Genomic DNA, 22747 nt, shown 5'->3' on the forward strand with positions numbered 1-22747 from the left:
AGTACTGAATTGTTCTGCACCGCTGGAATGATGGGTGTACTATTACTCCAATCTTAAGCATGTATTTTGTTAACCCCGTAGCATTTGGGGAGTTGATGATTAATAAGAAACATCAAAGAAAACACTTGCTGTTGAATTCAGCCCTATATATAATGACTAAAGTTACCATGTTTGGCAGGATGTGCAGCCACTGTCACACCATCAAAGCTTCATAATAATAATTTCCAATTTCTTAATCACTATGTTGTCTAATTGTGCCACAATGACTATACAACAAAAGGCCAAACAATAAAATCTCTGAATATCTGAGTATAATTAGTTTTACAGCTGTTTAATTTACAATATATGAAAAAATGTCTTTCAGGGTCCCAGGCACGAGTCATACAACCTGCTATTTTGATTGTGGCCACTACACCAAAATCACTTCACAGCCCAGCGCTGTGTTGAGAGCTCACCTGTAACACAGTGGGCAGAATTGTGTATTTATGTACAGTCTTGCACTTTTAACTTTTTCAATAATAAACATTTTTTATTCACTTTTTGTGTGCAGTCAAAGCCTTAAAAATGCTCCAAATTTCAGTCATGTTTTAGTCTCACACAGCCACACCTATCTCCACATTTTGGAGAAAGGTCTGATGAAATAAGGTGATTAATATATACAGTATATTCTTCTATTTGCGCTCTGACTTTTGAAAGAGATTCTTTAAGCAATTTCTGACTAATATTATATAGTGACTGCCAGTTGATGATAGACAGGAATGGTGGGAGAGCGGATAACATGAGGAGCCGGGAATCGAACAAGTGTCCAAAGTTGCAACTTAACTTTATTAAACCAAAGGCAGGAAATCACCTTGCTTGTAAAATATGCCTTATAATAAAAAATAATAATCGCTGCCCTTCAAAGTTCTAACTTACATTTCACTTAATATTAACTAGAAATCACTTCCGGCTGCCATCTTCATTTGTATGTAAATTGGGTTAAACGAGAAAATACTTAATCGCGAGACCTACATAGTATTTTTGTTCCAGTCTTTGAGAGTTTTCTGGAAATATTCTCAAACCAGCGGTAAGTGTTGTCCTAATGACACACATGTTTGTTTGTTTTTCAATGTTTGGCTTATGATTTTATTTGAGGAAAAACGCAACTCGCTCTGTGACTCAGCGAAAAAGTCTCAAACATAAACGACGATCACAGGAGAGTCACGGCCGCGTAACGTTCAAGTTCCAAGTTAAAAGGGCATTTTGAAGGTAAGCTCGTTTTGTTCTGTTGTTTGTTTGTTTGTTGGTAAATTTTCGTTTATTTTCACAATAAGAGACATTAGACCTTCACTCATGTTGTCTGCTGTTTGAAGAGCTTGGGTTTAACCTGTATTTCTATTATTGAGCGACAAAAATCACCACAGGGACTTCTGTTACTCTCTATCGTTAATTATTGACGTTAGCTTTCGTAGATTTTGTAGCACGCTGTTACATAATAGTTTTGTGAGTTCATCTCTCTAAAATCTATTGTAAAATGAAAATCCGGTGTAAATGTAAGATTACTATGGCTTTTGTGTTTTATTTGTGTAGCTTGTGAGATTATGTTTGAAGTATTAGGAACCTATTTTAAATCCATTCCCCATTCGAGTATGAATTGTGAAAACCTCAGGCAGCTGAATGAAAATAGTATTTGACCATCCTTACCCCAACATTGTAAACCAGAAGATATCCATCATTGTTGTGTGGATAGTTGGGGCTGTTAGGTTTGGCAGGACTTGTGAAGTGTTGAAGGACATATTGTATGTATTAAACAAGTGTTATGTTTTTTCTCACTGAATAGTTTCCCTAACATTTTCAGCTGTTTGCTGTGGCAGTTTATTGGCTTTCCCTTTTACAACTACACATAGTAGTCCAGATATTAGTTTATTTAATGCTTTTTCCATAAAGATCACATTGTCAATCTCAATTGCTTTATGATAAATGACATGGAAATGGTTCATCCCCTTTAGTGTGTTTATGTTTGAAAGATCACTGCTGGGATTAGCAAATGCTTGCACGATCCTTTGGAACATCATGTGTTTAATGTTGTTCCAAGGAGTTGTTCAGCAAATCCAGAAGGATTACATAGTGGATGGATAAACAGGAATCCTGTTGTGATCTCTGGCTGATTGTGAGGCTTTTCTGTCAAGTCTCTGTAAAAGGCACTGAAGGCCCAGGAGTATTGAGAGTGCTCTGCACTTTGAGGTTAAATTGTGAGACCTTGGTGTGAGAGAACGGTAGTCTGAGCTGTCTTGTCTGTATCTCCCTTTTCTTTCTCACAGACTAATTCATGGTTCTTCTCCCTGACCAAGATGTGGTCAGTGTCCCAGACGTTTGGGGATCTTTTCTGTGTGTGTGTGTGTGTTACACATTGGCAGGCCTTGTGGTGGGTGAGGCTTAGACCTGGGTCAGATGACTCATCCAAACTCAGTGCTTGTCTCTGGGTCCAGGGAATCTTAGTGCTCATATTAGTCTTATTATTGTTTCAAATGCAAGGATTTAATCTTGGTCTGGTGGTGCAACCATGTCTTGGAAATATTTGCGTTTGCTTGAGTGGATGTGTTTTATTCCTGTCTGGAGTGGATTGAAAAAAAACATTGTGGCAGGGACATAAAGGCACTGTTAACCCGATCATATGTGTGCCTATTGTCAAACTGCTTTGTCTCCAACATTCAACTATATCGTCCTCAGGGTAATGCGGAACACCTCCACTGCTGCAGTTATACTTGGATTTAGTTTCACCGTTAGAGCTGATGGTTTCACTATCCTGTGCTCCGAAAGCACCAAGGATCCCTCCGGATCCCCGCTCTTTTATGTTTTCATTAACATATAAAGTTGCAGTGAATTTATTGAGTCTGCACATGGCTTTTTACTCAAGCTGTGATTTATTACACTATTTCATGCAGCTTTATTCTAATTGGCTGCCAGCATACTTTTTTGTGCTTTCACCAATTTATCAAAGCATTCTGCCAGAGGCTGCCGGTGGATGACTGGGTAAGATGTATCTGTGGAGCCTTAATCCTTTGACTCACCTTTATAGATTCACCCTCATTTACTCTGTAGACAAATACATATCTTCTTGTTGTCATGCCAAACATCAAGTAGAAAACATCTTCATAGCTGATAGTTAGTATAGTCCATATGTTTACTCATCTGTGTGATTCGCCACGACCAATCAAACGTGATCAGAGAACACTAAACCAACATCAGTTCTCCCACCAGATGCTAATTGGATTCATATTCCAGTAAAAGCATTGTCATGTCACTGTCTTCCTTTGTTGAAGAGGCGATAAACATTTGTGGGATGTTAGATGGAGAGATTTCACAGATGAAATGATAATAAATTGTCAGATCTAGCTTGCCAGATTACATAAAGTGATATAGTTGTATACCACGGCCTTGTGTATAATGAGGAACACTTGCGAATCACTTTGGACACATTTGGCTTGATTATGTCTGCCCTCAGCAAAATTATACTACCACCACAAAATACCAACATTAATTTCAAAGTGATCTTTGAAACTTAATGATTAAAGAGTGTTTCTCACAAAATACTGTTTGCCTTTGCTCCTTTCCTTCCCTTCGTACTGTAATGAATTCTTAAGCACTTAAGCAATCACATTTGCATGTTCCAGATAACCCATTGCTTTTAGCCTCCCAATACAAAAACTGTGCAAGCGGTAGAAATAACATTGAATCATTTTGATACATTTGGCAATAAAGGCCCTTTTGTAGTGTCAGTGTTACTTCATCAGGGCTCCAAGGGACAGCATGCAGGAAAAGGGTGGAGAAGGATTGAATGATGATGCTGTTACAGGCCAGTCGGGAGGGGAGGAGCTGTGTGATCGGTTCTGTTCAATAACCTCAAGTGGATGTCTGACCACAGGAGACACGAGAATGTCTGTACTAATGCCAGAGGAAGTTTGACGGCTTTAAGCTGCTTGACACCTGCTGCTCCTCTCTTTTTCCCTCTTTTCCTCTGCGCTCTCCTCTAGTGTATCATGCCCCTTAGTTGGCAAGTAGTGTATGAGTGGCCTTTTGTTGCCTTTCTTTTTGCACATACTTGTCATCGGCATTAGCTTCAGTCAGTTGATGATGGTTAAGGGCCTCTGGCTTGTAGGTCATAGCAGGGAAAATGGCAAAGGACCGATTCATTGTCGCAGTGTGAGTAACATTGGAAGTGTTTGGTTCTCTTCTTTCCCAATCACCAAGATGACGCTGTTTCCCCTCATCAAAGACCAATGCTGCCAAAAGTCTGATCTCAATTTCCCAGCATTGCAATGCGAGGTGGAATTATTCAGGGGTCACGATACATTAGCTTCAGCTCGGTTGAGCCGGAGCATGATGGACGGACTAGAACATTAACAAGTCACATTTGTTGTTGTGACGGAGTTTGTCATGATTTGCTTAAGATGTTGAGACTATCAACATACAAAGAAGATGAATTCCCTGCACTTTTTACGGCAGAGCAAGGATGAAATCCTCCTGTCTGTGAGTCATAAGTGTTTTTGCTCTGGCTGTACAAAATGCTTTCCATTTTCTGGGTTTCAGTTTTATGATTTTGAACAAAGAGTGATTGGATGTCTAAACCAGCTGTCCCAGATTGTTTTTTCACTATATCCACCCTAAGGACAGCTTAAACCTCTTTTTTATTGAGGGCCATTTCAATCAAAAGGTTGTAAATGTAGTGTTTATCCAAATTGACTTCCTCTGAAACCTCAGCAGGTTGTTTGAACCACAGGAATAGAGTTGACTCAAAAGAAAATGTTGTGTCAGAAGGTTACCCAGCAGGTAGGCTACCTTAACTGCTGGCTTTTTCCAGCCTGGCTGTTTCGTCTGCTATTAAGTAGGGACCGCAAAGATCTAGAGAAGTGGGTGAAAAAATTATACAATCTTGTAAAATGCTGCAACCCACAAGTGTGAGTCTATACAATATGTACTGTAGGGTAGGCATGCAAGCAGATTTAATAGTACATGATCTCATTGGTGCCAGCACAAGAGCGAACATGAAAATAAAATGGATTTATTGGATAAGAGGGAAACACTACTTTTTGGTATCCAAAGCAACTTATAAGTCCTATATGTGAGAATTATTGAGAGGTCTGCTCACTTTATCATTTACAGCCTTTGGAAATCTCTCTCTTAAGCAAAGATCCATTCATTTGAGACCTCATACGTTTACATAAACAACCTAAAAAAGGCAGTTATCAAATGATTCAGCCCTGGAACTGAATATGAGCCATAAACTGTTTTTATTTCACAGCCGACGACTTCTGTGTACTGACTGTTCTGTTCTCTCTCTTCTTTGTAATGGTTCCCATTACAATATCAGCACTGTGAATTATCCTCTGTCTCTTTCTATAAAATCCCCCTTTAAATTGCATTTGATATTCATGTCACACTTTGGCTCATCTCAAAGAGGGGCCAGTGAATGAATGAAGAAAACTCATTGATAACCGAGCAATTTTAGTGTTCCTCCATGATGTCAGTGACAGTTTAGCTCATGGTTGGACTTAGCACGCTGACGTTTAGGAGTCTTTTAAGTGTAGGCCAAACAATGAGGGGTTTGGGGCTGATACTAGTTTCTCTGATACATTTCCATGAAGCTGAGAGGTGCTTGGAACTTGCCAACAGTTTTGAGGGAGAAAAGAAAGAAGAGCAACTAGAGAAAAGAGGAGAAGGTTAAAATGAAATTGAAAGATGTATCTTGCCAGCAGCTGTGGTCGTTTTTGCCTCAGATCAAACAGGGAGTGAAGAAGTGTGAAGAGGTTGAACTGTGCCAGCCCTCCACAAGAGGGCACAGATGATGTTGCTGAAGGAGGCTAACTAAGTTTCCTCCTGGAGTGTTTCTGATGATATGCCTAGTTGGTAAGACCCTTCATGTTGAGCCCTGAGCTGGCTCTGGTCATTAATCGCCTGTTGTTATAAATCACATGTCTAGTTTCTGCTGAAAGGCAGAAGATCCCTGGTTACAGAGTGTTCTGTAATGATAGCTCAACGTCCACTTAAACGCACAAGTTTGGCAGTTGACAGGATCGGATGTATACATGTTATCTTTTTAGTCTCTGTTTTGAGTGTGAAATTTAAGGGTGTACCTTCCTTTAAGGAGGCTCCAATGTAAGTGATGTTACAAAATACCAAGGGCAGATGTGACGCTCACAAGGCCTTCAGTGTAGAATAAACTTTTCAATTTCTGTACATTGAGTATTATTATTAAGCAGGGCCACTATAGCTTTTTTTTGAGATTGTTGAACACATTTGGTCAGCTATCCCCATCACTTGCTAGAATAATGTAGCCTAAACTATTTTTAATGTTCAACTTGGGAAAGCATAGCACTTGTTACGCTGAAACGACTAGTCTATCTATAATATTTCCTTGTCTTTCATGATTGGAAACTGGATATCTTTGTTTTTTTTTACTGTTGGTCAGACAAAACAAGACATTTGAAGATGTCATCTTAGGCTATAGGAAATCGTGATGGACATACAGATTTCTGACATTTTATAGATTAAACGATTCATTGATTAATCAAGGAAATCATTGTAAGATTAATCAATAATGGAAAATAATAATTACTTGCAGCCCTCATTCCCACCAAGTGTCAAACAAAGTTAAGCACTACTACTTTAAGCAACTTTACGTCTTACTGCCTTTCAACCTATTTAAGGTAAAGAAGCATAATTTGGTTTATTTGGTCCAAGTTTCTTTGATGGTTAAGATACTCAGCTAAGGAAAAGTATTTCCGCAGTCGGCTGCTCTTGAGAAAATCAGTAACTCGTGACTATTCTTGTAGCTCTTCAGTTTGTCAACAGAAGACTGGAATTGTACTTTGCAACTCCACGGTGTAAATTTTTAAAGACATTACTGGTCGAACACTTCTACTCGGTCCCATTTTCCATATATAGGTTTAAACATCTATTATGTTTTTTTCCCTTCCTGCTCAGATTTACCTCATCCGTCTGTCTCTGCTTTGCTGAGCAGGTTGTGAGGACTATGAAGTGATCATAATGGTCTCACCTGCCCTTTAGTGCTGGATGTGAGACGCTGACACAGAAGAGCAGTCGGGGTTTGATTTACAGGAACATGTGGTCCGGGCTGCTGTTTGTCCTTGCAGTTGGTGTGCTATTACAGAGCCTTCGACTCTGTAGATGGCCCCATATGGTGCAAAAGACATCTTAAGTTGTCTTACTGTGCCTGGAGTTTTGCTTGGAATGAAAAGAGGATTTTTCTTTTACTGACTAGCTGTTTAAACCCAAGTGGGTTCCTAGTTGACGTCAAAAACAATAATCATTCAAACTAAAATTGGTGCTTTGAACTTATATGTTCTTTAAATAACATTAAACCATATTCTCATCCCAAGTCTTTTTTATTGCAGCATGATGTTAAAATTGATTATTGTACTTTTGTCATCACTTTGCTGTCATTTCTGCAGTTTATCTAGACATGCTATTCTCTTGGGAGGCAAAAACCCTTCTTTACGTGAAAAGTGTAGTATAGTTAGAATTCTGCCTGTGCTATACTATTAGCTTCCTTTTCCCCATAAACCTAATTGATACCTACGGCTGGTGGTGAAGTGTAAACAGACGGGCAGCTGGTGAGACAGCCATGTGTCTTGGATAGAACAGCCACCCAGCCCATAATATAGTGCAGTTTGGATTGTTCACTCCCTCTTCTGTGGCTGTCAGGGCCGAACAGAGGCGAGGAGACGACCACACAAAAGAAATATTTGTCCAATCTGTCCAAGCAAACTCCCCAATTGAGGACTGAACTTTCCCATCGCATTGCTCTGTCTGTGTGACATGTAATTGGAAGAGGAACGGTGCTTTGAACTGAAAAGGAGGCAGCCTTTGCATTTAACAGTCGTGAAGTCTACTGACCACTGACAAATTGTGCACCTGTTCCATTAAATTCTGACCTGGTCAAAAGTCAACATGTGAATATATATTTAAGCTTTACGATAATAAAGCTGATTCAGACAATAACAATAGCCTGGCAGCATTTTCAAAGCTCCTTTTGCTTCGTAACAAAAATAAATAAATTTACAAGATAAAAAGATACTGGTTTGAGGACCACACTTGGATTAATATTTATCTGCAGATCTTAAATGTGTTATATACACCACATTAAAGAGTTTTTTTTAACATTTTAAAATAAGCCATGTGTTTATGTCTGGACAATGATTAGCATATGCAAACATCAAATGTATTCTCATTGCGCCATAGTTGAAGGCTTGCCATTAAAACACAATGTTTTTCAAAGTACGATGGTCCATAGATCTCTCCACTGGTCAGAAAATGGGGTTTCCTCCTGTCAGTATCTCCGGGTTTCTCAGATGACTTTGCTCCCAGCGTCACAAAGAGCCAGGAAGTCTTTTTCTGTGTGCGACTACTAAAACGTTTATCTCTCTCAATTCATGAGAGGGTGTTGGGTCTGCCGTCAAGAACCCCGATTCAGTGTGTGTGTGGACTGAAATGGTTTGGCCAGTGTGAAGTGAACAGGGTTGCCAGGGTGGTGAAAGCAAGCTGTTTGCTCATGTCCAGACCCGCAGAATGGATGAGGACACAGATGGGATTTCTCTCTCTGGTGGACTTTTCTTCTGACCGAGCCTCTCTGTGTTTGGAGAGACATGGAAACCTTAGCTAGAATGGACAGGCATCTTATTGAATGAGGGAAGACTTAGGGCTTTCACCCAACAGGGTCTGAATAGGATGCTGGAGACAGGCAGCGAAAGTTGTGTGTGGGGATGGGGGAGGGGTTTGTTGAGATGAGGTCAATATAATGTGAATGGCCCATGCTGTCACCAATTGCTCTCTCTTTTTGACTTTGGGAATGAAAACATGTTTTTAGATACTAATGAACTTACTGACCATGTGCATGTGTGTCCAGAGCATGTGGTAGATTGATATGAAATGGTGGTCTGTACCGTAGTTGTCTAATGTAACTCAGGCGCGTCCGGGCCCTCTGAGGCTCCATAGATCTGCAGTACCATAAAACTTCAAAGCCTGGACTAAAGAAATCATCTGGGTTTGTTTCTCTCCACGCCGAGCTTTTCTGCTTTTCTCTTGAGAACCATGGGAGGATTCACAGAACAGCAGCACATTTTCAAAGGGAAACAAAGTGCATCTGCAAGAATTGCATCCAAGAAACAGTTCTTGGCTTAATGCAGAGGGCAACCTCAGTATATCTGAAGTTAATACCAATAAGCTGTAATCGGAGAGACAGTGCTGAAACAGATTTTCCATGACTGGTCTGCTGATCTTTCCCACCACATGATGATATTTCTACATTACCTTTGTGCACTACATTGCTATTGGTTGTGTTGGTGGCCTTACATCAACTACAAATGTAATCAACATGTCCTCTACCTTTTTTCTATTTTTTTTCCTGGTCTCAACAGGAAATTCTGCACTTACAAACTGTTTGAAAACTTTGCAAAAAATAAGATTCCTAATCCACCAAAGTAACGTGCACTTTTTTTTTCACACATTTTTCCCTTTGTCATACAGTAGGTGTTAGTCATTTGCTTGTTGTCTGGCCTCATGCCTGGGACTAATTTGCTATTGGAGACCCTGCCGGAGGCTAAATTATGCTGACAGCATTGCTCTCAGGGTCTCAGGGGCACAAAGTTCTCTGCTTCATGATAAGGTGGCTAGTCCAGGAAAGAAAATGTGGCTTTGTTGGGAGTGGGGTTGGCATTTTTTTTTTATTTGGCTTTCAAAGTATGAATGCACACAGCAGGCACAGAGGAGTGCAGATTACACCAAGCAACAGCATCAGATACTGATGGGATTTCTCCTTTCACTGCAAAAGTAAATCCTCATCCATTGTTTACCAAAGGCACCAACTTCAGTTTAAAGCAGTAGCTCTTTTGGTGCTGACAAGGATGGCTCTAGTGTATTAATAATTCCCCTTTCTCAATGGGGGTGAGTTGTTGAACCAAGTGTGAAGGAGTTTACGTATCTCAGGATCTCGTTTAAGAGTGAGGATAAAATGGGTGTGTGTTGGGTGGAGGGGATCCCACGGTGCAGTTGTGACTTGCTGACAGGTGTAGCACGACCAGGGGTGAAAGGTCAAGAGAGTTTCCATGGTAATACAGGTCTGGAAAAGCTTCTGGTAACATACTTGGACAGAAAGAGCAACCAACAGCGCTCCAGGTATCACTCCTACTGTATACTGTCTACAGTGTACAGTCTACTAGCCAGTCATGTTGCTGAATTGAGTTTTCAGTTTATGGTGTCTTTTGCGAATTCATTTAAATTTAATCACATTCATGTATTTGTTTGTTCATTTAGTAATTTTATAACAGTCACACAGTTGATTTTATTTATATCTGTGGCATCTTTATGCACCTTCTTTTACTACATATTTTTTTTCTTTCAGTTAACAATGGTAGTTTATTTGACTTTGATAGCAGCACTGAGTGTAGAGTGACTTATCATAACCATCAGAGATGAAAAGAATAACTGACTTCTGTAGATGGACATTGAATTAAATGTAATGAAGGATATTAACAGTCATTGGCAGTTCAAGTAAAAGCATCTGCTTCACTTTACTTGGGATGTGAAGCCCTACAGCAGGCCTTCTTTGAGCAAGAGATGGTGTTAAAGAAATATTAGCACCTTTTGTTTAGAGAAACTGGAGGTTCGAAAAACCAACAGCATTGAAATTTGGCAAACTCTCAGTCGCCAGGGTACCAGCAGCCCACTGTGACGAGCAATAACATACACGATTACAGACGTACAAATGCCAAATGTACAAATAGTCTGAAATAGTGCTACTTCAACACCACAGTTGACAGCAGAGGTGACAGAAGCTAGATGCACGTTTGGCCTTGTGGAACAGAACTTTGTTTCAGAAGTGCAGAACGGGCACATTAACATCAGGTTAAACCAACATTGGGAATGGGAGTGACGCCAAGATCATTAGAGAGCGAGAGAGAGAGTGCTGGGCAGCATCAGGTTACATGTTGTTGACCCCAGACCTGCCCTGAACCTGTCTGTCAGAGGAGAGGTAGAGGCAGGGAGGAGGAGGAAAAGACTGATGAGTGACACATTTTGACACACAGGCTTTGCTCAATGGTGTCCATTCAGCTGGACACTGTTGTTTACTTTTGGGTTGTAGAAGAGCCTAATCAGATCTGATTGTATTAGAGCCATTTCAAGTCACACAATCATTAACCAAGTTGTGTGTGTGTGTGCTCTCTTGGTTTTTGGACAGCTGGCTGACCGTTAGATTTTAGAAACCAAACCATCTGTTGATGTGTTTTCCTCATGATTTCTGCGATAACATCAGACAAGGTCCAACTTCTTCATTGACATACAGTAGTTGATCATTTTTGTTCGGTGACACAAAAGTAATATTGCAATATGGATCAACATTCAACAGTCAATGATGTGCTACAGCGCTCTGAGTCCAACACTGGGGTGTCTGTGGCCTGGATGTGACATCATTCAGGGAGGTGAACCCAGCACTGGGTAAGGCCCTAATGAGACCCACAGAAGAGTCATTACAGTCAGTGGGAGAAAGTTAGACTGTTGAGAGGAGAAACCGCCGGGTGGAGCAAGCCCCCTCCCCTCTCCCTCCATTCCTTCTCCAACCACCCCCCTCCCATCCTCCTCTTCCACCAGCTGGCTAACAGATGGAAGGACCTGTTGGCCAAGAAAGTGAAGGAAAAGAAGGGAATGTGGGCGAGGAGGGGGGAAAAAATTCAGTGACAGATATATTGAATGATAAGCAAATTTGCGGATGCTTGAACCAGAGCTCTGGGAGCACTTACATATTTTTCTCCCTCATTGTGGACAAGTGTGACAAGTGTGTGTGGAGGTGACATTTGGCTATGGTCGCCAATTGGGTTATGCAATGTTAGCGTTTGGTGTGTCTGTTTACAAGGCTTGTGAAATGGAGGAAGTCAGATTGTGCGGGGGAAGGTGATGAGAATGTCAGAGGATGGGAGACAGGGTGGGTACATGCCGTACAACTCACAGGGTTGATACGTGTGTGTGTGTGTGCGCATGCCTGTGTGTGTTTGCATTTGTGGTCAGGGAGCGCTGCAGTCAGAATGATCTCTGTCCTGCTGTTATTTACCTTCCAGGCCCTTCAGAGAGGAAACCAGTGGGTGTGGTGGGATCAACAGGGACTTGTCCTCCTAGATTTATACAAACACCACCTCCTCAGATCGGCTGAGAGTTTGCTCTGTCCGTGTGCTATTGAGTAGAACATTTTAAGCTGTATGCACAGGTGGTAGCAATGGAAAAGGAAGTCAGGTCCCAGTTTAACTGCTGTCTTTGTTGGTTTTGGTTTCAGTAGATATATTGTACCTTTTTATGATATTTGATAAGTTCTGTAAAAGGTATAATATGTGTATTGATAAAGTATTTCATTTTCTGTTTACTATGAACAAGCCGTCAATTAAAATGAGTGACTTCATTTTTAGTAACCTATCAAAATATTGTTTATGTAATACATTTATGGTTGTATTACCATGGGAGGGTAGACACGCTTTTCTTATTAAATGACACATTTGAAACACCTGAAGAAATATTTTCTCACCAGTGTTTACAAAGCTGTGCTCTGAATCACCATTTCTCTGTTTCAATAGTAATAATGTGCATTTTGTTTTGTTAAAATAAACTTGCTGTAGCTCATTCAGAGACCTATAGCACATTGTTGGCATATTTGTTTTTGTTTCCTGTAAAACTCTTGTCTCATTTTCTATCTATCATCATCTCTCCTCTTGTAGATATCGTTTCATGATCATGAGGCCAAGTTTAACCGTTTAATGCTTTGCAAATAAGGGATGGATATGAATGGGGGGGGGGGGGCGGTGTTTTCAAAGATGATATTGAGTTGAGGAGGTTGTGTCGTTAACCCTGGAATTTTAATTTTATCTGAATTATCTTCAAAACAACTTTTATGGATAATTCCATGTCTAGAAGCTTTAGAAGCCAGCTATTGTTTCCTGTTCATTCTTCAAGAAGTAATGATACAAAGACTATCTGGTTATATCAGGGTGACAATGCCCCAGTAAAACCATTTAACATTTATATGTTAAATGATGACATCTGACCTGTAGTTTAGCACTGGGGTGATGTTAGTTCCTGCCTCAGAGTAATCCTCAATGATTTTTTTTTTCCATCCTGCATGCTCATTCTCATAAACAAAGGAAATGTATTTGTTGTGTAAGTGCCACACCTTCAGCATAATGTTTGTGTCTTGAACAAAATAGTATCAAGTTACAGGTCTCAAATATGCTGATGTTGTTTAAAACAATTGCAATTGAGTCTTCAATCTGTAATCCTAAAGTTTTAATGTTTCCCTAATTCAAGTCTTAAGCCACTTCCTCAGGGTTTTTATAGCTGTGCATATTTTCCTCAGTTATGATGGAAGAGTACATCTGGCAGGGTACACTGTGCCATATTATAGGCCAGTGCCTTGCACCATCGTCTGTATATCAGTGTCGTTGTATATTTCAGGGAAATCCTGACGCGGAGAGGCTTTCCTCCCCTGCTCAACTCAGTTTTCCTTCCCACAGCTTTCAAGATATTTTGGCGGTCAGTCCATCTCAGCAGGAGTACACTGTTTATACCACTGTGAGGTGGTTTTCCTGGCTTTACCTTTTAAAATACCTTTCAGGCCTGTTGCATCTCAACTCTTTTATTTTTTCATTTTCTGTTCCTTGAGCACATTACTCTGCTGAATATTTTGTTTACCACTTCACTATCAGGGAGTCTTTTTTTTTTTTTTTTTTTTTTTTTCCAGTCTTTTGATGGACTCTTCTGGACTGAAATGTGTCTTTTTTAATACTGGTGACCTCACCCAACAGGTGCTGGGTCCAGCTTGGCATTTCTAATGTCTCAGGAATTATTTCCTTGGCAGTCTGCAAATCAGCTTCACTTGTTCTTAGCCGACTTTACATAATTTGTTCAGTTTCCTTAACTAATATTTACCTGACCCTTATATGATCAGCAACAATTTCCTTTGTGAATAATGACTCCTTTAGTATCCATTTACACTGATTACACTCAGCTACACTTTTACAACAGTTTGAATGACAATCACTGTCATTGCTGTATCTCAAGTCAAAGCCTTCACTTCCTCTCTCCCACCCTCTTCTCCGCCTCCTTCCTTGTTCTCTGTTGTACCGTCCTTACAACCCAAGACTATAAAATGCTAATTTGCCAGTCAGTTATCTCAGGGTTTTGTTTTTAGCAGCTGAGAGCAGACCTGACCTGGCTGGGACAGTCGTGGTAGGTGAGGGGCAGCTGCTCTGCAGTTCACCGACTGTGTGAGAAAATGGTCATCACAGGACTCTCCTTAGGGCTTTACTGTTATCCTCCCCTGTGTTTTGTCCTGTTTGGAATGAGGCACAGGGCCATTCACACTCATATCCCTGCCACAGCAGCAACAGAGCTTCTGCTGTTGTCTGCTTTGAGGGAATTTGTTCTAAAAGCTAGACGTCACCTGGTCCTTCTGAAATACTCATTTGAGTTAGACTGAATATAGCTCTGTGTTTTAAGGTTCAGACTTTTCTGCATCTTTCTTTATTGCTGTCTGCGCTAAAGGGCATTCTTGGAAAAAAAAAAGAATTTAATAATGTGAGAAAAATGCTTGACTTGAAGTTTTAAATACCTTGTTGAACAGCCAGGAATGTTTAAGTGAGTGTGCTTTTATTCTCTGTAAAGTTTGGGCATAAAGATGGATGGCATCCTGCTGGGCTGATTGACCCACTGATGTGTGGCACCTATGTACCTTGTGCAAAATGTGTTGTTTGTTTTTTGATAGTTCAGTATGTACTCAAATTGGATTTATGTCTGTCTGAGCAGTAGGTTAGAGGTTTCTCCCTAGAGAACATGCTAAAATACACTGTTATGCCCCTATGGTTCCTTAGGGAGTGCCCATAAACCCAAATTCCTCTCACAACTGAAATCCCCTTGTCTCTTGTAGTGAAAATGTGAATGGAAACTCGCAGGTCATTGAGCATTCAAGGGTTGTTTTTGTTAGGCGTTGAGTCTTTATACATCGTGACTTAACTAGACTGTCTGCATGGATTGAATGTTGAAGTTGTCCATATAAATGATGGTTTGAGATCGCTGTAAAGGTTTCTTCTGTGTGTTATTCTTTCATCACGTTTGTCCGTTCACAGCTACATTCCCCAATGCAAGTGGTATGTCTTTAGCCCCATGACACTATTTAATTAGTCTAAGCTGGTTAAGTGCTGTAACTGTGAGTGGAAAATACCTCAGTGTTATTAATAACCCACCAAGCAGCCACAAGTTCACACAACTGCTGTTTGTGCTGTTGACAAGTGAAAAAGTCTGTAAGGAAATGTGTCGTAATGTAAAGTCATATTAAGTGAACTGAGCATAATTTGTAAATCCTCAAAACTAGCAAACTGTATGCATGTTTAAGAGAGGAAGAGCAAACATCCAGGTGTAAGTGAATATGTGTGTGTTGATGTCCGTCTGCTGTCTGACTGAAGACACTGGCAAGGTAGAGCGGCTGAGACCTGCTGATAAGATCAGGAGATGCCTGGAGTTATTGGAGTCCCTCTTTGCAAGCTGTCATTTCCTCTTTTACGTGTCTCCATTTAAAGACGTAATTGAATAACTTTTATTAGCCTGTTAGTTCTCTAGCCTAGACGCCTTGTGCTTCCATGTACTCTCTATTGCTTGTCCGTCAGACGTTGTGCTATTGACACAGGTATGCTGCGTGAGCATTTTGCTGTCAGAAACAGAACAATGGTTTCTAATGTACCTTTTATAGAGGATCATTTGTTTTGTATGGATATTCCATTTTAGATTGCATAAATTAGTGTTAAATTACAATGCACCAGATATTATCACTGTACCTTACATATGATGTAGGTAGGATTGAAAAGTGGCATTCAAATTGGTGATGTTTTGACACAGATCTAAAAGATCTAAAAGTTGTTTTGGGGGTGTTTAGCCTTTACTTGAAAGCTGAGTGTACAGATAGTGACAGGAAACATGGGGAGAGAGAGGTGTGACATGTAACAAAGGTCCCTGGTGGGAGTTACAAATGCTGGTGGTGTGCTCAAAGTGTATTGCATTGCATGTATGCAATGATTTATGCTGCAATTTTGACAGCCCAGGTTTAAAAAACATGTTGCAGTCATCTTTTTTTTTTTAAATGTGCCCCTATGTTTGCAGAATCTACAAACAGAAAATTCCTTGAAATGTAGCCAGTCTTTGATGCAAAATATCTGCTCCTCAGAGTTTAAGGCTATCATCACTCAACAAACTATGTTGAAGGTAAACACTTAGATGAGCACAAGCATATCATCCTGGCTTTCTTCAATGGACAGCCTTTTTTAACATTGAAATAAGTGCAGAACCTGAGTGCTAGTATAACTCATCAGTAGACTTTGTTTTTACAACTTTAAATAAAGGTTTCTGGCATTCATCTCCTGGACACATATTCTTCCCATTAGGCATGTTTTCCTGTGTGAGGTGATTAAAAAGAGTTGGACTGTACTTTAAATTGTCATTGCCAGTACATCTGAGGGGAGATCTAACTGCAGTTCAGGGCGGGTGACTCTCACTTGTATAGGCAGGAAAACCTTCTTTTCTTCCTTCCCTTTCTTTTAAAGCCACACCATGCCTCAGAGCACAAAGAAGCTCGTGGCAATAATATCTTAGTTAGAGGAATGTACTTGAAGATATATATTCCCTTTATCTCTGTTTAGAGCAGTTTGTATTCACACTGCATTTCCACTGAGCCAAAAAGGGTTGCAACTAACTTTTTCATTATAGCTGATTCTTCCATTCGATCATTCAGTGTGTAAAATGTCAAAAATGAAGACAAATGCATATCAAAAGTTACCTGAGCAAATTTGATTTAAAATGTAATATTGCCTATTTTATCAGACTGACAGTAAAAACTCTTGCGGTTTAATGACATGAAAGGGGGAAACAAGCAGATGTAAATAGCAAATATTACGTATTTTCAATTGAAAATGCTTTCAGTTTCAGTTCTACTAGCAACATTTTCCTATGGCTTTATGAAATGCAGTGCAACCATAGGAAGCTTTTGAAGCATAGGGTTATTGGGATTTTATGTGAAAATATCATCAAATTTTGTTCTAAATATAAATTGACCTTGTTATGTTAACTATTTATCCAAAAGTTAGAATTTAAATAAAGATCTCCTTTCAGCGAAGAAAATGTTTAAGCGGTGCTTAGGAGACACTTGACCCATCCCAGTAGTAGCCTAGGCATACCTGTTCCCCAGCTGTTAAGAATGACCTAGTCAGTGCCATGTGACCAATGTGTTTTTCTTTCCTCTTTCAAGTCAGTGATGGTCCTAAATGGGTCCTGCAGCCTTGGCCTGTCTGGCCTTTCTCCCAGCCACACTAATCAGGGACCCTTGTGTATGCTTGTCTGGCTCTTTCACAGCCAGCCTGGGAGCTCCCCTAATTTATGAGTCATTTCCCAAAGAAAACATGCCGCCTCAGCAAGTCCTGATGTAAGGATACGGGGCAGTTTAAGTGAGGTTTGATTACTGAGAGCGTGGAGGGGTAGCAAGAGGAGATGGAAGAAAGGAGATGGAGTGATGTCTGACAGAAAGAGAGAGAAAAAGGATTTATGAAGCGCCTATGACACCAGTCAACATCTGGAATGATGGCAGAAGGGAGAATAAAGGATTAGAGCAAGGCAGACAGAAGGAGAGTGAAAGGTGGGGGAGAGGGAAAGCTAGAGAGAGAGAGAGAGAGAGAGAGAGAGATGAAAAAGGGGAAGGTGGGAGGTGATATACAGGGGAGCAAAGGTGGACATCCATAGGTGGTAGGATGTCTGTGACTCATTCCAAAATGTAACCAAAATGAAATGCTTTATAGCCTCATAGAGTTTAGAGATAAATCACCAAGTAATTAGGATACATCATAGATAGAGATATTTCACTGGATAAGTGAAATCTTTTACCTGCTGGTGGCGCTAGAGGAAAAGTCAAGGGATTCATCCTCAGGGCATGGACATGAATATCTGTACCAGATTATTAAGATATTTAAGTCTGGAACAAAGTGGTTGACAGGCCAACAGAATGACATTGCCACCCCTAGAGCCATGCCCTTAGGTGGCTAAAAAAATCATTAAATTGAGAAAATATCCTTACAGTACAAATCATTAATAACCCTTCATGGAATACTAAACAACATTGACATGGTCGCCTTCCACCCATTAAAGCAAAAATAGGATTGCTATGAGAGGAAGCTATAAACTGTTATTATAGCACCTGTGTTTTTAAAAGTGCATGAAATGGTCTTAAGGGCTCTCTGTACATCAACACTGCAAACATTGCTGTGGGATAAGGTAATCCTTTCATTACATTTCATAAATTGGGCAGCATGGTGAGGCAGTGGTTAGCACTGTCGCACAGGAGGTAGAGCGGTTTGGGGGTTCGATCACTGGCTCCCCCGTCATGTTGGAAGTGTCCTTGAGCAAGACACTGAACCCTAAGTTGCTAAGTTGGAGATCAGCACCTTGCATGGCAGCTCGATCGCCATCGGTTTGTGAATACATACAAGTGAGACCATTTACCATTCCTATAATGTAAGGGCTAATGTTCTTTCACTGTGATTATATAGCTGTTAAAATATGGGTTGTGCATCGCTAGAGCTCTGTTTTTCTAGCATCAAGGAAATAATAACTCCCATTAGTAGAGGTTAATTCTTCAAAAACAAGCTTGTTGCAGTATAATAAGTTGACATAGGGGAACCCTGGACAAACAACAGACCTCCAACTTTGATGTCAGTATGAAGGCTACAACTTTACCTCAAAGAGAGCAATGAAAGTTTCCTTCTTTCCTTCTGGTGGCAGGGTGACTCCTGCTCCTCAAGCCTGTCCTGCTTTCTCATTGTCTGTCCAAATCTGTCTCACTCGTGTAACTCTGTGCCTCTCTAGCCAGGCAGCCCTTAATCGCAGCCTTTTTGTATCCCAAGACTACAAAAATAAACATTTCAAAGTGCAAACACCTGCGTCTGTTCTCTCTTACACTGGAATTATGCACGGGATATTTGAGGCTGAGCCTTATGAACTGTCAGAGGGGAGGGAGAGATATATTAACAGGTGTGTTCAATTTCCATCCCTTTTATTTATTTGTCAGATTATCATGGTTCTTTTGGTGCAGTATGGTCCAAGAACTGCCTGTTATGTGATGAATTTACCCAATTATTTGGAGGAGTCCACCAAATGTTTGTAAGGCCAGCAGGTTCTGATGAGCTCCAGTTGTGATAAATTATCTTTCCCAGAGTCACCTCTTGTTGTCTTCACTTGATGGTCCAGTTTTGTGAGCCAGTATTATATAGAGGTTATTGTTCAAATCTTCTTTCTGTCATTCTAATTTTACTCTTCAAGTTATAGTGTATCAACACAATCTTTTTTTTTTTAATGATAGAGAATATGAGTCACTTATTAAATCATGTTGTGCATGATGATGAGGTCACTCTCTTCATAGCTGGCAGTTATATAAGTGGTTCTCATTTAACTGAACCTAGTGAAGGATCACTTCACAGTGATAATGCAGAGATTAAGGATTGTACCATACAGATATTGTATCCTCAGTTTAATGTAGCAATTATTTTGCCTAGCTCTGGTTTCTTCAAGCTTTGTGTTCACGCAATGCTGTTTCACATTTGCCTTTGTGTACAATTTGTGTATATCAAGTGGCCACGACACCGTATCCACTTAAGGGACTAATCTAGTAAATGAGTCTGGGCAGGCAGTTGTTTTTTCAAAAGCCTGACAGCAGAGAGAAATCTTATATTGTGGATACATTTTGGTGATAATGGTCTGTACTGCACAAAATTCATCCCCACCATCCAAAGACAAATGGAGCCAAGTCAGTGCGTCCTCAGCCGTTTATGGACAGGCAGTTTGTCAGTGGATCCAGATGTTTCTGCAGTGCTTATTAAACAGTGAGCATATTGTCATAGAAGCAGTAAATTTGAGAGCAGGAAGAAGGGGAAAAATGATCTTTTCAGATGGCATAGTTGAGCAGTTTTCAGTTTACACCACCACTTCTCAGAAGAACTCCCATCGCACCACTTTGTTCTCCTGTTACGGTCTTGTATAAAACCTGGAATAACAGGTGTTTTTCATTTTATGTTGTTCTTAACAGTCTTTTAGCTTACTGCCTGTCTCCTGCTATCCTCTTGAGCTACTTTAACTGCTCTTCTCTATGTAGAAGAACATGTATATCTATAAGAATAGTGAGGAAATGGAAATAAATGGAAAGTGCTCAACCAAATCCCATTAGTCTATAAATTGTAAAGATTGCGCAGATGAGAAATTTTGTTGCATGCAAAATGCATGACAACATTTGTTTTGAGATGAACTAACCAGCCCAAGGCAACATTGAGCTGTCATTCATCACAGCTGGCTGCAGCTGGTAAAAAAACAACAATACAGATCTTACCCCACCCCTCCCTGCACCTTTCAGTGATGTCTGTGCCCACGATGTACTTTCACTCCCAGGATTACCGCAAGGCTGGCTCCCACTTTCAAAGGCTTAGTTAGAGAATCACAGCAAAAGGGGTGTTAAGAGTTTGGAAGGCTGCATAAAGACAACAGCATGTCCTCTCTCATGAAGCAGCGTGAAGCAGGACAGCCACAAAAGCCTTTAAGGACATTGCTGCAGTAGTCTTAAAAGTTCGCTCTTCACTTCTACAGAGTGAGCTGGCCTGGCTTGGCTTCTCAGATGGGAATTCTAAACAAAATCTTCTGGTAACCGATAAGGAATAATCAGTGGTGGAAGAAATACTCAGATCTTTTATTTAAGTGAAAATAGCAATACCACAGTGTAGAAATACTCTGTTCAAAAATGTTACTCCAGTAAAAGTTCAAAAGTATTTGCATCAAAATACACTAAAAGTACCAAATGCAGAAGTACTCATTTTGCAGAATAGCACATTTTAGAATAATGTATATTACATTATTGGGTTATGATTATTGATGCATTAATGTGTGCGTTACTTTAATATTGCAGCTGGTAAATATGGGGCTAATTTTTTTTTTCTGCAAATGTTAATAAGACCAAGTGTTTTGCTGAGTTTCATTAGCACAGAGGATATGATTAAGACAATCTCTTGTGTAGTTAAGCCGCCATTATAGGCTTATATAGCAGCCTATATCTGGGGCTGGACAACATGCAACAGGCGAGTGGGTCACTGAGTTTATCAAATGGGCACCTCCCATGACAGATGTTTCATTGAATGGTACATGACAGCTTCTGAATCCCCCAGTCAACCCAAACACCACCTATACACTCACACACTCTCTCGCGCACACACACACACACACACACACACACACACTCACTCATACTCTCTCACACTTTTATCTGTGATTTGGTCTAAAAACATTTGGGGCTTTAGCATGTTAGTTGATATGTTTTTTTTTTGGCTTGCTTGACACTTTGCTGTTTTGTTTTTTTGTGCAAGTTTAAGCAAATTAAACAGATCTTTGGAATAGATGGACAGAGTCACTCCTACTGTGGCTGCTGGCCACAGCTGAAGAAAGTTCCCTGAAAGGCTTCCTAGAACAGAAAGTGGGAGACTACATTTTTGGAAAACCCCCTGAGGGGTGACAGATTATCTGTGTGCAAACTTGTTATGGATGATTTGATGATCCAATTTCTTCAATTTGATCACACCTCTTGGTGTAGATTGCAGTATAAAGAGAAGTTCTGAAGCAACCCATTTAACAGTTAATGGAATTGTATGAGCCAACACAAAGATATCCTCACATGATGTATACATCTTTTATAAGACATAAGGAAGAAATCCCCCGCTGGTATGCTTCTATTTCAGCTAGGGCCACTGGTCTAAATGTGAGTCATTAGTAAAGAGGACCATTTATTCAATGGCTGGACAACACAGATATATATCAGAGGAAATGGTCGACATTTTTCACAAATTTCCAGTTATGCGCAATTAATGACCAACAGCCAGATAGTAATTCACACAGAGGAATCCCTGACAAGGAGCAAAGAAGCAAGTTTTGTTTTTCTTAACAATGCTGGCTTTCTTCATTTCCCTCCATCACTTTCACATAGACACTTCCAAACCTAGGGGATGGTTTTCACATGGGTGGGAGGGAGGTAGAGCTGGTTTTTTGACATTTAGCCCCTCAGCTGAGGCCCATAGGCCCCTTCTTTTCAGCTGCTGGCAGAACAAGGTTGCTACTTGTCCTAGAGTCTCGGTGCCATAAATCAATACACAACCTTGACTTGGAATCGGACTATAAACCAGCAACAGTTTTGATAAATATCTATATTAGGGTGAACAAGCATTGCCAGGCCTGCTACATCAACCAATCGCCTGTAATGAACTTAGAAAACACCCCGCAAAAAGTTACTCAAGAATTACAACACTATTTGTTACTGGATTCATTTTCAGACCCACAGTAGTGTAGTTGCTGGGTGGTCATGCGCCATTTGTTGTAGATGACATGTTCAAAGAAGCGGATGGACGCCAAGTTTGTTGTTGATTTATTACTTTTGACAACCAGTGGTCTTTTGTGAAAAATATGTCCTGTATTTATATTTTGGTGTTGTATGTGCTGGTGGCCCATACCCAACCCCCACTCAAAGCTACAACCATGCATCTCCTTTAATTAAAATAACATGAAGGCACTTTTCTTGGTATTTAATCTTTGGGGCATATGAAAAAAGGTCCCAATCCATGCAGTAGATTTAGTTTAGATGCTGTCTTTT

This window comes from Enoplosus armatus, chromosome 21 (assembly GCF_043641665.1).
Source record: "Enoplosus armatus isolate fEnoArm2 chromosome 21, fEnoArm2.hap1, whole genome shotgun sequence".
Classification (NCBI taxonomy): Eukaryota; Metazoa; Chordata; class Actinopteri; order Centrarchiformes; family Enoplosidae; genus Enoplosus; species Enoplosus armatus.